Source organism: Lepus europaeus, chromosome Y (genome assembly GCF_033115175.1).
Source record: "Lepus europaeus isolate LE1 chromosome Y, mLepTim1.pri, whole genome shotgun sequence".
Classification (NCBI taxonomy): domain Eukaryota; kingdom Metazoa; phylum Chordata; class Mammalia; order Lagomorpha; family Leporidae; genus Lepus; species Lepus europaeus.
In genome coordinates this window covers 30,268,779-30,286,100 of record NC_084851.1, presented here as the reverse complement: position 1 = coordinate 30,286,100, position 17,322 = coordinate 30,268,779, and the positions used below count along the sequence as shown (strand labels likewise).

Sequence of the window (17,322 nt, the reverse complement as noted above, 5' to 3'; positions counted from 1 at the left end):
CTCTCAGAGTGCTCCTCTGGCCTTCCTGCCTTGATCAGGGGAGCAGGAGGCCCTGTATTTCCAGGGTGCTTGGAGGGAACATTTCCGCCTGGCAGGGGATGGAGGAGTTCTAAACTAGAAAAATGTTCTTGAGGTTTTTACCTTGCCTGCTATTCTGTGAGGCTCTTTTTCATACTGTCAGACTCCTCACTGCTCTCTGATTCTTCTTCTAGTTTCTTGGCACTTCTGGGTGGTATCAGAGTACCTCCTAAGGCCTGGGTTGTTCCCCACCTTCTCAGGGACTTAATCTTCCCTTTTCACTGAGACTCCTGACTAGGGGCTAGTGAGGCTTTGGCCTGGAAAGGCTTGAATGAGGGCTCTGCCCCCATTTCCATCTCTTCTTGAGCTGGAGGAGCTTTAGCTAGAACTGCTAGCCTGGCCCACTGGCACCAGCCCAGGTGTGACATGGAACCTGGGCTAGGACACTGCTCTCTTTCTCAGTATCTGAGACTTCTGACTTCTTGGCTTATATCCCAGAGAGGAGTGGAATGTTCACTTCTCAGAGACAGGGCATGGCACAGAATTCAGAGCCTGCATTCTTGGTCTTTGTCAGCCTGTTCTCTACTTCTTGATGGTAAATCCACTCCTAGAGTTAGTAGACCCTGATCCTGGGAAGGCTTTGTGGATTTGGGCTTCTGTTTCCTCTTCTTCCAAACTCTCAGAACTGCTAATGGTGTCTGACACATGAGTATTGCCTTGTAGTGGAACATCTTCCTCTGTCTTCCACTTCCAGCCAGACCCTGAGGTTGGTTTCCCGTGCATATTCATGTCCAGGAGGTTGTAGGCTGAGTCAGGAAACACCTGGCCTCTCTGTTCCTTCATTGGTATCTCTCTCTCTCTCTCTCTCCCTCCCCCTCTCTCTCTCTCTCTCTCTCTCTCTCTCTCTCTCTCACACACACACACACACACACACACACCCTTCTTCACTGCTAGATGGCAGTGTAACACCCACACACATACTCTTCCTTCACTGATACATGGCAGTGTAACACACACACACATACCCTTCCTTCACTGATACATGGCAGTGTAACACACACACACACATACACCCTTCCTTCACTGATACATGGCAGTGTATCAGATCAGCTCCCATCAGTTCCTGGTCTCCATCAGGCCTCTGAACACAGACACCATTCTTGTGACTGACTTCTCTTGTGCTCTTAGGCCTCTATTCAAAGAAATTTTGACTAACAGCATTTTCTTTCTTTTTTTTCTATTTATTTTACAGAGTTAGACAGTGAGAGAGACAGAGAGAAAGGTCTTTCTTCCGTTGGTTCATCCCCCAAATGGCGGTCATGGCCAGCACTGTGCCAATCTGAAGCCAGGAGCCAGGTGCTTCTCCTGGTCTCCCATGCGGGTGCAGGACCCAAGGACTTGGGCCCTCCTCCACTGCACTTCTGGGTCACAGCAGAGAGCTGGACTGGAAGAGGGGCAACCAGTAATAGAACCCAGCACCGATATGGGATGCCAGCACTGCAGGTGGAGGATTAACCAAGTGAGCCATGGCGCAGGCCCAGACTAACAGCATTTTCAATTGAAAATGGATTCATGAGTGAGAGCCTTGGTGGTGAGGGAGGCGGCAGCAGCGGGACCAGTGCGGGGAGGGCGGAGGTCCCATATGGGTTTAGCAGCCTCCTCCCACCTCCAGCCCAGCCTTACTGCCCCTTCCTGGCAGGGGGCCAAGTTCACCTGCTGTAGCTAGGAGGAGGAAGCCAAGGAGGAGCACGAAAGCAGTGGCAGTAGCCCAGAAGGCGGCAAAGGGGCATCCATGCCTCCACCCCTCAGCAACCTGCACAGTAGCAGCTCCACGGATTGATCAGCCCCAACTGTGACCCCTCAGGGCGGCTACCTCGCTCAAGAGCAAGGTCCAGGGTGCACAGGCCACCCCGGTGGGAGCTCCAGAGAGACTGCAACAAAAGGAGCTGGGTACCCTCAAGCGAGAGACCCCCTCGCTCCCACTCCAGGAATGCAAGAACTGTGCCCCCCAGCCCGGCCAAGGAGGCAGCAGCAGCAGCGAGCGATCCCGCAGCATCCAGCAATGGACTGGCCAAGGGCGAGGAGGAGGAGGAGGAACAGAAGGAGCAGGTGCGGCAATCTTCATCCCTGACCTCGGGCTGCAGTTTACAAAGCCCCTCGGGCAGGGAGGTTGAGTCAGGGGAGGATCCGACGATAGAATAGGATAGGTCGGATAGGAATCCAAGCTCCAGATGCCCGATGTGATGCGACTGAGCACCAAAGATCTGTCGAACCCTACTCCATTTATACTTACAGATATTTTATCCACAACTGGCCACCGCTGTGCTTTTTGGCCATGGTAGGCGAGGAGTGTGTAAGTGTCATCGTTTGCAAGTTGGATCTGCACAAAAAGATGTTCCACAGAGGTAATATAGCCATGTTATCCATGGATTCCAAATACAGGAGGAATGGCATGGGTACTAACTTGGTTAAGAAAGCTATTTATGCCATGGTTGAAGGAGACTGATGAGGTTGTTTTGGAAACAGAAATAACAAATAAGTCTGCTTTGAAACTTTATGAAAATCGGTTTTGTTCCAGATAAGAGGCTGTTTGGATACTATTAAATGGAGTTGATGCACTGCGACTTAAACTGTGGCTGCATTGAGAAACTGACATCAAGGAGGAAGGGCTAACCGGGCAGAGTAGACCTTTGCATGCAATGCACTTTGTACAGAACTGCTTTGCAGGTGGATTTCATAATTTCCATGGAGCTCTTCTCTGTCAGTGTCTCGTTGAGTGTTGCACAATATTTGTTGCACTTTGGCCTGGAGCATTTGTTCTCATGAAAAAAGATTGTTTTAAACTTCAGGAGTCTTTTGGTACCACGAAGATGTGTCAGTTGATAGCCAAGATTTGTTTGTTCATTTGCAAAGTCTGCTGACAACTGTTATTTACATAGTGATCACTATATTACAGAACCAGTAAATGGAACATGGTTTTTGTTATTGAAAAAGCCACTATAGATTGTAAAAGTCTCTACGTATATTAACATTTCACACAAAACCTACCATAGATTTCTGAAAGGGGTGAGATAACAGCTTCAATTTTAGGTTTTATTATTATTTTTCAATATTAAATTTCCCAGTCTTGAATATTGGTACCTCATTGATTAGTGAATGAGAAAATGTAGAATGGGGTATGTCTTATGAGTGAAGTTAACAATTAAATTGTGTCTGCCAGTGCCTGTGTAGATAAAAAATGTTTGTCTTCATCTTAGCTTTTTTTTTCTTTTTTTTTCTTTCTTTCTTTTTTTAACAGGCAGAGTGGACAGTGAGAGAGAGACAGAGAGAAAGGTCTTCCTTTACCGATGGTTCACCCTCCAATGGCTGCCGCGGCTGGTGCACTGTGGCCAGCGCACTGCGCCGATCCAAAGGTAGGAGCCAGGTGCTTCTCCTGGTCTCCCATGGAGTGCAAGGCCCAAGGACTTGGCCATCCTCCACTGCACTCCCTAGCCACAGCAGAGAGCAGGCCTGGAAGAGGGGCAACTGGGACAGAATCCAGTGCCCCAACCAATCTAGAACCCTGTGTGCAGGCACCGCAAGGTGGAGGATTAGGCTATTGAGCCACGGTGCAGGCCTCACCCAAGCTTTTTAATGCATGCTGTCCTTTTCCTTCAGGCCTTTACAAGCAAATTTTTGTTTTTATTTACATTCTAAATTTTTATAATTTGGATACTTTTTCCAGGTGAGTGACAGAGTGGTTTACCTTAGACGCCCCTTCTTTCATTACACTAAGAAGTTGAACTACTTGGAAAACCTTTGAGGAATGCCCCAAGGGGATGACAAAAGTTGATGAAGTTGGGAATTACTGGGTTTTGGATGCACTTTTTTTTTTTTTTTTTGAGAATGAGGGAATTTTTGGAACACAATAGAAAATTAATGTAAATTGGTTTGATTTTATCTAATCAAAATCATTGCTAATCTGTGAAGAACAGCTTTATGATGTAGCTGGACTTTTTTTTCCCACTTGATTTGGATTCACGGTGCTTCTATTTCTTAAAATGTTTCACTTTGGTTCTTGATCTTGGGGATAAATTTCAGGATGCATTGTATTAACTTTAAGCTGCTTTTATTTTCTTTTCACTTAAATGAGCAGATTCTTCTAGGAGCTTTGCTTTATTGCTCCAGAAAAACAAAAGATGAAAATGAAAATCTTTTTTTTTTTTTTTTGGAATGAGTTGTATCAGTTTTCTTAACAGCCACCATGTTTATTAATTACATGTGTTGGCTAGTCAGTGCAGTGTAGCAAGTTTTAAGATCAGTTGTCGGCCGGCGCTGTGGCTTATCAGGCTAATCCTCCACCTTGCGGCACAAGCACACTGGGTTCTAGTCCCAGTCGGGGCGCCGGATTCTATCCTGGTTGCCCCTCTTCCAGACCAGCTCTCTGCTATGGCCCTGGAGTGCAGTGGAGGATGGCCCAAGTCCTTGGGCCCTGCACCCGCATGGGAGATCAGATGAAGCACCTGGCTCCTGGCTTCGGATCAGCAAGATGTGCCAGCTGCAGTGGCCATTGGAGGGTGAACCAATGGCAAAAAGGAAGACCTTTCTCTCTGTCTCTCTCTCTCTCACTATCCACTCTGCCTGTCAAAAAAAAAAAAAAGATCAGTTGTCTTCAGTTGGGTCAGTAAACCTGTGATTGGATAACTTATTTTACTGGAAAACCTAGGTACCCATAAGAAAAAAGATTCTCTGTGAAAAATGTTTTGTAGGAATTTATGTTATTGTTTTTATTTGAATATGCTTTACTTCTGCTTTAGGACTTGGTTTGAATTTCATTTTATGGCTACAATTACTGTATTTTTTAAAAAACCCTACCTCCATTAACAGTTGATAAAAGCCCCTTTTCAGGAAAATTTATTGCTTTTTTTTTTTTAAGGAAAGCTTCTCTTTGCTCAGTATAGTATTTTGAAAAGGTGAATATGGTCAAATAATTTTACAAATAAAGATACACAGTTTCTATTTGAAAATAAAAACTTCCTGCTGGCAGGATCATTTAGAATTCCTTAAAGAAAACTTTTTTTCTTTCCATTTTATGTTGTTCTTGAAAGTTTAATGGGCAGCATATTGGTTATGAGAAATATGGTGACCACGCAGTGCTCAGCTTTTCAGCTGGCCATTTTGGGTTTGCTTTTGGTCAAACTTCATTTGGTCTCCAGTGTTTAGAAGAATACAAATCCTAGGATATTTTTGTTGTTATTTTTGAAATGAAGGAAACTAAAGCAATATACTTAGTCTTCCAATAGTATTCCACCCCTCTGTATTTGACTTGCTGGTTCATAGGTAATGATTGTTAATGAACATACATTGACTTGACTCACTAATGGGGGCGGTTGTCAAGCAGATACGAGCATATTATCTGTTCAACCATTTCAGTCTCTTGTCAGGTTTTTTTCTATTGACAGGCAGAGTGGACAGTGAGAGAGACAGAGAGAAAGGTCTTCCTTTGCCATTGGTTCACCCTCCAATGGCCGCTGCAGCTGGTGCGATGTGGCCGGTGCACTGCACCAATCCGAAGGCAGGAGCCAGGTGCTTCTCCTGGTCTCCCACATGGGTACAGGGCCCAAGCACTTGGGCCATCCTCCACTGCCTTCCCGGGCCATAGCAGAGAGCTGGTCTGGAAGAGGGGCAAGCAGGACAGAATCCAGCGCCCCAACTGGGACTTGAACCCGGTGTGCTGGTGCCGCAAGGTGGAGGATTAGTCTGTTGAGCCATGGAACCGTCCCTTTTGTCAGGTTTTCAACTACTGACCTTTTCCCTCCAGAGTTTCTGAAAAAAAAAAAAAACTGAAATATTTTGGCATTGGTTAACATGACTTTAAGTGTGCTAAAAAGTCAAATGATTATCATATTCTTCCACTGGTTATATAGAATACATTAATGTATACCTTACATCTCTAATGGGTATGTAAAAATTGCTAAGTACACTAAAATTTTCAGCTTTAGCATGATAACTCAGCACCAAAATTAAGTCTCCAATTTGAGGCAGCATCAAACATTATTTTTGATATAAGGAATTAATTTGTCTTATATAAGTTTAAATACAATTCAATTATAATTTGATAGAGGGGTTCACTTAGCAAGAACTGAGCAAAATTGTTGCAACTTTCTTTTAATGGTGTGCTGTCTCTTTTTAAGACTGACTGTACTATCCACTGACACTGGTTTGGCATTGGTACTGCTGGACAGTTTAATACATGCTACCATGAAGCTGTATATGCTAGTATTGAGAGGCTAACGAGTATACTACCATTTTTGATGTGTTGGCTGATTATAATTCCCTTTCATTGGGATGAAACTACTTTAGAGAAGTTCACAGATCAGAAACCAGACAGTAGCTTTTGAATTTGAAGCAGTAAAAAAGAAAAAGTGGCTGATAAAAATTGGTTTTAATAATTTCTATTTCTTATCCAAATTACATTCCACACTTACTCAACAAACCTGTGTAAAGAGGTTTGTCACATTTTAACTTACATTGCCCTGTGTTATGATATTGGCTGACATGTATAAGACTGGGCATGTATATTTATTGTGGTGTCTCAAAATCATGAGTTCATCACTTTCCCAGGATCACAGATTAGATCGTATGAATAGTGCAACAGAGTTGCTTTCAGTGCTCCATGACACCACTGAAATGAGTGCTATGATGTTGCAGGGCCTCCAGGTTTGTAAAAACATCACCATAAGTTATATTGATGTCAGGTATGAGCTGAGTATAAAACATCACATGTATCTCAAAATATTGGACTGCTGTTTGATGACTGGATATTGCTGCCTAATTTGTCCCGTATCTTTTTGGAGAGAGAGATTTAATGGGATTAATGTAAAGGGATCAATTTAAAATGATTTGAAATGTGCAAGCTGTTTAAATAACATGTAGTCAAATAAAATATGGCTAAGTTGTGTTTGCATTTAAAAAATGGGTTCATTGTGATGAAACATCATCATAAATCAAAGAACATTTGATTGTCATCCCAGAAAACTAAGATATCATAATACCATCCACTTATTTACTCCACAAATGCCAGTACTAGCCAATACTGGGCCAAGCTGAACTGGAGCTGGGAACTTTATTCTGGTCTCCCACAAGGGTGATAGAAACCCAATTGAACCATCATCGCTGCCTTCCATGGTTACCAGGAGTCAAACCCAAGTATTCTAATGTTTGATATGGACATCTTTAACTCTCATTTAAATACCTCTCCCAATAACCAGAAACTTGAAATATAAATAAAAATTATTTAATGCTTGAATGATGGAATATAATTAAAACAATAAAAAAAAAGATGTAGGTATTTGGTCTAGCAATTGGGGCACTTGGAGGCACAGATCCCATATTGGAGTTTGGATTCAATTTTGGCACTACTTTCTGATACCATATTTCTGCTAGTGCTCACCTTGTGAGGCAGCGGTTGATAACTTCAGTGTGTGGGTGTCTACCACCCACTTGGGACACATGGGTTGAGTTCCTGGCTTCTGGCTTGGGCCTGATTCAGTCTTACCTATTGGGGCATTTGGGCAGTGAAGTAGTGGATAGGATTACTCTTTTCTCTCTTTACCTATCAAATAAAAAATGTATAGAAGTACTATCAATCATGACTTTGAGTATTTCAGCCTGCAAACTATAATTGGAGCTTATGTATATTAATTCTCACAATCCTCATAGAGAAACCAGTATGTAGAGGCTCAAGATCTTTTCTTTGTCACATAAAGTCTTGAGAAGATGGCTTACTACAGTGCCTGCTTTCATATATCAAATGATAAAACTCATATACTACTAATTACCAAAAGACAATCATAGTTTAACATGCCAGCAAAATTTTTAATACATATTTAAAAGGCAACACATCCAAGAGAGGATTGATCAATCTCTCATCTTCCAGTTCACTCCCCCATATAGCCACAATATCTAGGTGTAGCCCAGGCTGAAGCCAGGATCCATAGATTCCACCCCAGATTTAAAAATGAGTGACAGGGTCCACATTGGGGTATCTCCTGCTGCCTTCCCAGGAACATTAGCAGGAAGCTGCATCAGAAGTGGAGCAACCAAGAATTAAACTAACACTCTTATATGTGATTCTGGTATCTCAAGTGGCAGTTTATTCCAGTGTGCCACAATGCTGCCTCACCTTGTGTTTTAAAAGTAAGTGACCACGATGGTTACAACAAGCAATGTCACTGCATTGCTATAAATCTCAAAATATAATTCAATTCATCTGATACAAAAGATATACAGTGATGCCTTATTCATAAAGTTACAGTCCACCAATAAGAAAATAGCAGTGAATTTTTATATACCTCACAGCAGCCTCATGGTTCACAGAAGAAATCTGATGAATACAAGTTGATTTTATTTTTTTTATTTTTTTTTTTATTTTTGACAGGCAGAGTGGACAGTGAGAGAGAGAGAGACAGAGAGAAAGGTCTTCCTTTGCCGTTGGTTCACCCTCCAATGGCCGCCGCGGTAGCGTGCTGCGGCCGGCGCACCGCGCTTGTTCCGATGGCAGGAGCCAGGTGCTTCTCCTGGTCTCCCATGGGGTGCAGGGCCCAAGCACTTGGGCCATCCTCCACTGCACTCCCTGGCCACAGCAGAGAGCTGGCCTGGAAGAGGGGCAACCGGGACAGGATCGGTGCCCCGACCGGGACTAGAACCCGGTGTGCCGGCGCCGCAAGGCGGAGGATTAGCCTGTTGAGCCACGGCGCCGGCCACAAGTTGATTTTATATAAACAGTACTATGACAGAGAAATTCATTATGTAGTTACCATGAATGGATTAAAAATGATAAAAACTTTTGTAAGATTCAACTACTTAAGCTTCATGCACTAGAAAAAATCTATACTTCCTCAAGACAAATTTTGTGTATGTTACAATCACAGATCAGCATGCAGTATTGAAATTATGACACAAATATAATACACATATGTCATTGTACTTCAGATAGTTCATGACATAATGAAATTCAAGGTATGTTTTAAAATCCATGCATAATTTTTCACAGCATGAATATCATGAAATTTTTCAAACATCCCTTGTTAACATGGATTTCAAACTTCCATTTTCTATTAAATTATTTGAAGTATGCTTGTACACATACATATATACAGTTAGATTTTAAAAATGCATTTTAGATACTTGCCACATTCGTGCTCATGGAAATTTATAATATCAAATGCAGTATTTCAAGAAATTACAAAATAATGTAACCTGTCATAAAAGAAAACAATAAATTTTAAAAATATAAGAAATTATGAATAAATATACAAACTTACATAAAAGAGAATAGCTAAACTGATCTCTAAAATCAATGAAACATGATTTTGAAGGTTAGAATATGTATCTTTGGTCCTGTGTTCCTCCTTATTCTTATTTATTTATATACTATTTTCACATTTCAATTATATTCACTTTTTCAGACTGCTTTCACAATACAAATTTATATTTCTAAAATTACTATGTCATTAGAATTGTTTTCCACCTGTAACCTTCACTGAAGGATTTATCCTTGCCTTTTACAGATTGTAGAAGATGTACACTAATCTTGGCTCCTCTTTGAACTTCAAAGCCAGGAGAGACATCATTACAACTTCTGCTTCTATCATCATAGACCTTTCTGTAGCTCCTCTCCCCCATTTTGCTTTATAAAGCCCTGTGATTACATATGACTAACCAAATAATCCAAGATAGTCTTCCCATCTCAATATGGTTAACTTACATCTTCAAACAGCCTTCAAAGCTTAAGGCATTGGGATTTAATATATAAGGGATAGGGTTGAACATAATAAAAGCCATCTATTACAAAACTATGACAAACATGTTGAATGGGGAAAAGGTGAAAGCTTTCTAAAATCTAGAGCTAGACAAGGATGTGCATTCCCACCACTTTCATTCTGCCTGGTACTGGAAGTCCTGGCTAGAGCTGTCAGGCAAGAGATAGGACTGAGGGACATCCAAACTGGAAAGAAGAAAGTTGGGGCTTGTGCTGTGGAACAGCAGGTAAAGCTGCCATCTGTAGACTGGCACTCCATACGGGCATTGGCTTGAGTTCTGGCAGTTCTACTTCTGATCCAGCTCCCTACTATTGTGCCTGGGAAAGCAGGGGAAGGTAGCCCAAGTGCTTGGGCCCCTGCTCCCATATGGGAGACCCAGATGAAGTTCCTGGCTTCAGCCAGGCTCAGCCCTGTTCATTGCAGTCATATGGGGAGTTCATCAGTGGATATAAGATCTCTCTCTGTTTCTTCCTCTCTTTGAAATCCATCAATCAATAGGTGAATCTATATTAAAGAAAGGAGGGTGTCAAATTGTGACTGTAGACAATATGATATTACATCAAAAGAATACATCATAAAGTTATTCTAATTACTGAATTCAGCAAATTTTTAGGACAAACATGAGATTCAGGAACTGCTTCCTATTCCAAAAGTGAATTGTTGGAAAAATAAAGCCACAGTGCCATTTATTGCAGTTACACAAAAGTAAAATACCTAGGAATCCACAAAGAATATAAAATACATTTACAATTAAAAGTATAAATACAGTTCAATAGGCTAATCCTCCGCCTAGCGGCGCCAGCACACCTGGTTCTAGTCCCGGTCGGGGCACCGATCCTGTCCCGGTTGCCCCTCTTCCAGGCCAGCTCTCTGCTGTGGCCAGGGAGTGCAGTGGAGGATGGCCCAAGTGCTTGGGCCCTGCACCCCATGGGAGACCAGGAGAAGCACCTGGCTCCTGCCATCAGATCAGCGTGGTGTGCCGGCCATAGCGCGCCTACCGCGGCGGCCATTGGAGGGTGAACCAATGGCAAAAGGAAGACCTTTTTCTCTGTCTCTCTCTCACTGTCCACTCTGCCTGTCAAAAAAAAAAAAAAGTTTAGTAACCCAAAGTGCATGGAATTAGATAAAAATAGGCACATGAAAGAGTGGAGCAGGATAGAGAAAACAATAGACAATAATCTGTGCATCTATCACAAGCTAACTTCACAAAGGTACAAAGTACACATAATGGGAAGAAGGCAAACTCTTAATAAATGGTGCTGGGAAAATGGTATCAACATTCAAAAGAATGAAATTAGCCTTTTATTGGCTGGCGCCGTGGCTCAACAGGCTAATCCTCCACCCAGGGGCACCAGCACACCAGGATCTAGTCCCAGTCAGGGCGCCAGATTCTGTCCCGGTTGCCCCTCTTCCAGGCCAGCTCTCTGCTGTGGCCCGGGAGTGCAGTGAGGATGGCCCAAGTGCTTGGGCCCTGCACCCCATGGGAGACCAGGATAAGTACCTGGCTCCTGCCTTCGGAATAGCACGGTGCGCCAGGCCTGTGAAGTTTGTCCAAGACCAGAGTGGGAATCGCGCTCGGGTGCAGGGTCTCCCTGGACCCCTCCCCCGTCAGGGGGCAGGGCGCCTAGGGCTGCGGCTGCCCACCACTGCCAGGGGCTGAGAACGACTGAGGGACCACCCAGCTATGGCGGGGAGGGCTGACAATCCTGTGTAACAAAGGCCTCTCCGTGTGGGGGTCCCCATGGGGGCCCAAGGAGCCAGGGTGCAGCCACGCCCACCTGGGCATTGCCAATGAGAGGCCTCTGGGCCACACCTCTGCTTCTGGCTGGATCCCGCTGCACCCCGAGCGCTGGGGCGGAGCGGGAGGGGAGACTGATGCTGGGCAGGTCCCGCTGGTCCGCGGCTTCCTCGCTGATGTGGGCGGACCTTGCTCGCCTCCCCTAGGCTGGGCGACGCCCTGGAGCCCCTCCCCAGGGAACACGCCCAGGCAGACTGGCCTCCGTGACTGCTCCCACGGAGAGAACTCCTACATGTCCTGCAGCGCCCTGCCTCCGAAGCCCCTCCCCCAGAAAGCTCCCCCGCTCCCCTGTCTGCTGGGCCGGGGCATCCGGGGCTCAGGGGACCTCTCCCTTCCCACAGCCCCGGGGCGGCCGCCACTGCACGGACGCACGCACCCGGCCTCAGTCTCCCCCATCAGCGGGTGGCCCCTTGGGGGTTCCCTGGGGTTCCACGGATGGGGAAACCTAGGGACCTTGAGGGACGGGCCCTGCCCACAGCGAGACTCCGCGGCTCCGTGGAAGGAGGCAGACTCCGCAGCCACTAGACGCTGCCCCTGCCCCGCGGGTGGGCGGGGGAGAGGGGGCCCGGGGAACCCGCAGCACATCTGGGGCAAACCAGGAACAAGTGGCAGCGCAGCTGTTCCCAGGGCCGGGGGCCAGCCTGGCGGTCGCCTCGTGTGGGAGGTGCAGCAGACGCAGCACCCCCGGTCGCCCCCTCCCTGCCGCTCTGAAAACCAGGCCACAGCCTCACGCCAGTGTCTGGGTGAAGCAAGGTGGCACCGCGTCCCCATGACCCCGGGAAGTCCCCGGGGCTTGGAGCTCAGGACAGACGTTCCGGGACAAGAGAGCGGCTCGGGGGCCAGCGCGGTGGAGGCGGCTGCCTCCTGGCTCCTGCCCACCCCTCAAAGCCCCAGGCCCAACGCCCCCTCTTCTACAGCCAGGTTGGGACTTTGTGGAGCCGCCCCCTGCTGCTTCCCCAGGGGCGCATTAGCAGGACCTGGGCGGGGGGCGTGGAGGAGCCCAGATGGAAGCCGCACCTCGGTACAGGATGTGGGGGTCCCAAGCGGGGCTTAGCCACCTTGGCCACAGCTCCAACCTCTCAGCCTCCTTCTCAGGCTCTCTCAGCCCAGGACTCCGCCCCAGCCTCCTTGGCCCCGACCCAGTCTCAGCTCCGCCCCCGGTCTCCTCGGCTCCGCCCCCAGCCCCCTAGGCCCCGCCCCTGGTCCCCTCGGCCCCGCCCCAGTTTCTTTGGCTCCACCTTTCCAGGGCAGGAAGCTCGGGTTCAGAGGCTGAGTCCTTCGCCCAAGGCCACACAGCACAGCAGGGTTCAGCGGGGGCCACACCCCCACCCTCTGGAGCCCCAGAAGGCTCTGGGGGGGTGGGCAGAGAGGCCCAGGGCCCGGGCCGGGGTCCTGCCCGGTGTGAGGAGGGGGGCAGGGCGACCCCAGAGCACAGAACAGGCAAGGTAGAGGCCCACAGGGCAGGGCCTGGGCTGGTGGCCAGGGCTCGGGGGCCACCGCCCCATGGGGGGACAGGCACTAAGTCACAGGGGAGGCCGGTTTAGTGTTGGCCGTGCGAGAACCAGGACTGAGAGGAGGCCGCCGTGCTGGGGTGCTTATGCGTGTGTGTGTGTGTGTGTGCAGGCCGGAAGGCTGCTCGGAGGAGGAGACAGGAGGGAGGGAAAGAGGCCTTCAGGGAAGGTCTGGGCGGGCGGGTGGGGGCTCGCAGCCCAGTTGCTGCGGTGCGTGCGTGGGCGTCCGTGGGCGTGGCGAAACTACAGCACATCTCTCTTGGCTCCTAGTTCCACGCCGGGCAAGTTGGGCTGGTCCTGGGCCCCTCAGGTGTGGGGTGGGGACGGGTCGTGACGGGATCAGCCTGATGAGGCCTGGCATGGCTGAACCTGGGGGCACACGGGCCCCGGGGTGCGGGGTCAGGAGGCCGGGGCTTAACCCCGCCCGGCTTCCCGGGAACCCAGGCCCCTCGAGGCGCCATGGCTGGGTCCCTGGGCGTCACGTGGCTGAGGCCACAAAGGGGCCGCTGGAACAATCCCTCCCTCCCACACTCGCAGGGCACCTGTGCCGTACCCAGCCGTGCCGTCTGCCCTCTTCTGACCTCTACGTGTGCCATCGCTGTGCCCTCTTCCCCAACCCAGAAAACTCCTATTCACCCCTCAGAGCCCCAGCGTCAAGGGCCCTCCCCCTGGGAGTCTGCCCTGACCCTGGCACCCTGAGAGGTCCTCCCTCTGGACTCTGTGCCCTTGAGGGCCAGGGCCCAGAAGCGCTGACTCCACGCAGCTCTGGCGCCCACCTCTTCCCCAGACTTCGGGAGCCGTCCTGTGCCTGGCTCCCGGCCACAGCCCTGCAGGTCCCTGCGGCCTGGTAGGACCACCGGGTGGTGGCATCTCACACAGGGAGCCCGCGGCCAGGGCAGGCCTGGGTTTCTCCCGCGCACCCAGCGAGCTGCTCTGTGCAGGCCCCTGGGGGCGGTCTTGCCCTGGGCAGGGAGCTGGGGGTGGGGGGTGGGCGAGGCTTGGGGACAGAAGCCCAGCCTGTGTGGCCCACTGGGCTCTGGGCCTGGGGGACCAGGACACAGAGCCTGGGAAGGCGGGGGTCCGGCCTGGCTCTGACCTGGCTCCTCAGCCCAGGCCAGTGACCCACGGTGCCAGCCACGCGGCGCCCCCAGCAGAGGCCGTTTCTCGGTACCCCAGCTCTGCCCACTGGCTGCAGCCCCCCGCCTCCCCCCATACCTCGCAACCCAGGAGCAGTCTCCGGGCCACAGCGGGTCCCGCCCCACCCGGAGTCGCCTCAGATGGCCACACAGCCTCGCCCCCTCAGGGTCCCGCCTGTGCCCTTAAGGGCCCTTCCACCCCTCCTGGCCCCGCTCCACACCCTCTGGTTGCCTAGCCAGCGGGCACTGCGGAGCCCAGGCCCGGCGCTCCCCTGAGGACACCGTGTCCCCGGCCGCGGTGGCGCGCAGGGAGCGCACCCCCGACAGGTGTTTCGCTCTGCGCGCAGCTGGGCGGCGCCATAGCGGCTGGGGAGGAGGCCCCGCTGTCCCTGCTCCCACCCTCCAGGGCGCCACACGTCGGGGGTCCGAAGCAGCAGAGGTGCGTGTGTCCCGTGGAAGTGTAGCAGCCAGGATTGCACCCGGTGCCCATATGAGATGCTGGCTCTGCGGGCTGTGGCTAGAACTTGCTGAGCCACAGCACCAGCCCCTCAAGATTCCTATTCTAGTTAATAAAGCTTATGAATCCTATTATTTGCAAACTGGATATTTAGAAACAATATACATTATTTTATATTCTGATTTCCAAATAGATTAAAACCAACAAAAATTCTATTTTCCCTTAACATGTTACCAAGGCAAAACAGTATAACAATCTTCTCCATTATCCATAAATAACCTTTGGTTTTTCCTTAGCATGGGTTTTATTACCTTCGTATAACCTAATCTTTCCATATGAGACCCAGACATTGAAACTGGAGAGGAAGACATTGTGTATTCATGATAAGCAATGTGTGGAGTGAACTCTACATTTTCTAAATGGGGTACACCTGCTTTACTCAGTCAAATGATCCAGGGGGACACTACAAAAAGGAAATTGTGGCAGCCTAGAGGGACTGCTTTGTGCTGCAAAGACTAAATGTTGAGCAATTATAAACTCAACCTCTGGCATCGCCATGTTCTAAGCTTTCCTTTTCCTGGTATGTTTATTCTAGCAAATTGCATCTACGTGATGAAGTCCATCTGATATAGGCAGACAGATAGAATTAAATTAATTAGATTTGGGGGCTGGAGATCACACCGTTGCCCTGCCCCTTATGGGATCTCATGCCCCTGCCTGACCTCACCTGTAAGCCCACCCACCAATCAGACTAGGTAACCACTTCCTTTGGAAGTGAACAAAACACCTGGAGCACAGTCTGGCACCTTCAGGCACCTCTGCCTCTGCTTTCCTGCCCACCTTTTGCTACCTGTGGCTGCTCCTAATCACAGGCTTTGCTCCAATGGCTCTTGCCTGATCTCTGCCTGGTATGGACCCAGCTTGTGCTTCTAGACTTCTTTCTCCCCTAAAGAAAGCCCTCAGTTTCTTCTGCATTTCTTTCACTGAATAAGTGCTACAAACTCATCATGTCACCTGGTTAATTTGAGCTGACATTCAGAATTCTTATCTGAATAGACAGCAAGAGCCCTCCAAGTATTATTAATATTTAAAAATATTAATAAGGCTAGTCAATAACACAACTAGTAGCTGGACTACTTTTTTTCAGTAGTCCAATCATCCCCTCACAACAGCACCACCTTTAAAGAACGCTTTCCCGTGTTGCCTAGCCCACCTTGTAGGATCTCATCTGTACAGTATTTTCTTAGAAATTGACCCACTGGCAATATAATCCTCATAAAAATCTTCCTGATCTTATCTTCACATTTTCTCTCACATTTCTGTTGTTTCATGTTACCATTCAAGTTGCAAGAAGCTATTTAGAGTTAATGATCCTATGGGTCAAACGTTTTTAAACAACTACTGTTCATTCAAACTGGACATTAATAGAAAACAATCAAAAGTGTGATTTTATTGTTTTGCTAATATTATCTAAAAAAATGTTTACCAATGACGGGGAAAGGGAAAAGTTACCCTTGGTTTGACATACAGAGACCTTTCATTGCAGACTTCCAAGGAGAAGTCACAAAACTTTATCCCCATGCTTCCCTCAGACAACATGGCAATTGGCCCAACGAGAAGTGGAGGGGCAAGGAGCCAGCGAACACTGGAAGAGGGACTACAGAACAGCCTATGAGGACAGAAAAAGCAGGAGGAGAAAGTGGCAAAGCCAGAGAAGAACCTGGCCTAGCTGCAACCATCCCCGTGGTGATAAAAACTGTCAGCACTGACAGGGGCGGGAAAAGGTGGCAACTGGGAGGCCAGAGGAGACTATTGCACCAGCAGGGCCGGTCAGGGTGCGCCCTCCTGCTTGGCCCGGCTGCGGACGGGGAGGTGAGTGGCGTGCCAGCTATGCAAAGCGTTCAGTGCTGCCACTGCCTCAGAGCAAAGGAAGAGGGCCGGGTTCAGGTTCTGACTGGCTCCTCGGGGCCGGCCTGGGTGCGCCCCTGCTTGGCCAGGCCGTGGACGGGGAGGTGAGTGGCCCAGCCCTCTATGCACTGAGAGTGCTGTCGCTGTCTCAGAGCAGAGGAAGAGGGCCGGGTTCAACCTCCGCAGCTGTTCCCCTGTCTGTGCTCCAGGCCCGCCACAGCCTCTTATAAATTGACCTCAGAATTTGGCGCCAAAGCGGCCTTCAAACAGGGTCCGTGTGTCCCATGGGCAGCATGCGGCGAGGTCTGGCTCTTGCAGTGAGCGGGTGAAGAGAGGACCCTGCGGTGGATGCGGGGTTGGGCTGGGGGTGCCCCTGGGGTCGCAGGGAAGGAAGCTGGTTTTGTCCCTGAAAGGTCAGTGTTCATGGCCCCGGTGCCAGGTGCTGTCAGTTCCCCCGCCTCCCGCTTTGGGGGCAGCCACCATGTTGCTCTTCCCAGACTCCGGAGCTGGGCAGCTGAGCGCGCTATTGGCTGAAGCACACACGTTGGTTCATGTGGGAGTTAAGGATGCACCACAAACTCTCAAACCAGACAGGAGTCAAATCGTCTTCTGGGAGGACTGTTTTCCCTATTTTATATGTGAGGTGAGGTGCCTAAGGTAACAGGATATTTGTATGGCAAATACTTTCCTT

General features: G+C 48.9%; 2 pseudogenes; both read left to right on the top strand.

Annotated features, from left to right (window-relative positions):
- Positions 1-2,663, top strand: part of LOC133753968 (N-alpha-acetyltransferase 30-like) — a 31,468-nt pseudogene extending 28,805 nt beyond the window's left edge.
- The window catches only part of LOC133754209 (nuclear receptor subfamily 2 group C member 2-like), an 860,911-nt pseudogene that overhangs the window by 567,550 nt on the left and 276,039 nt on the right, over positions 1-17,322 (top strand).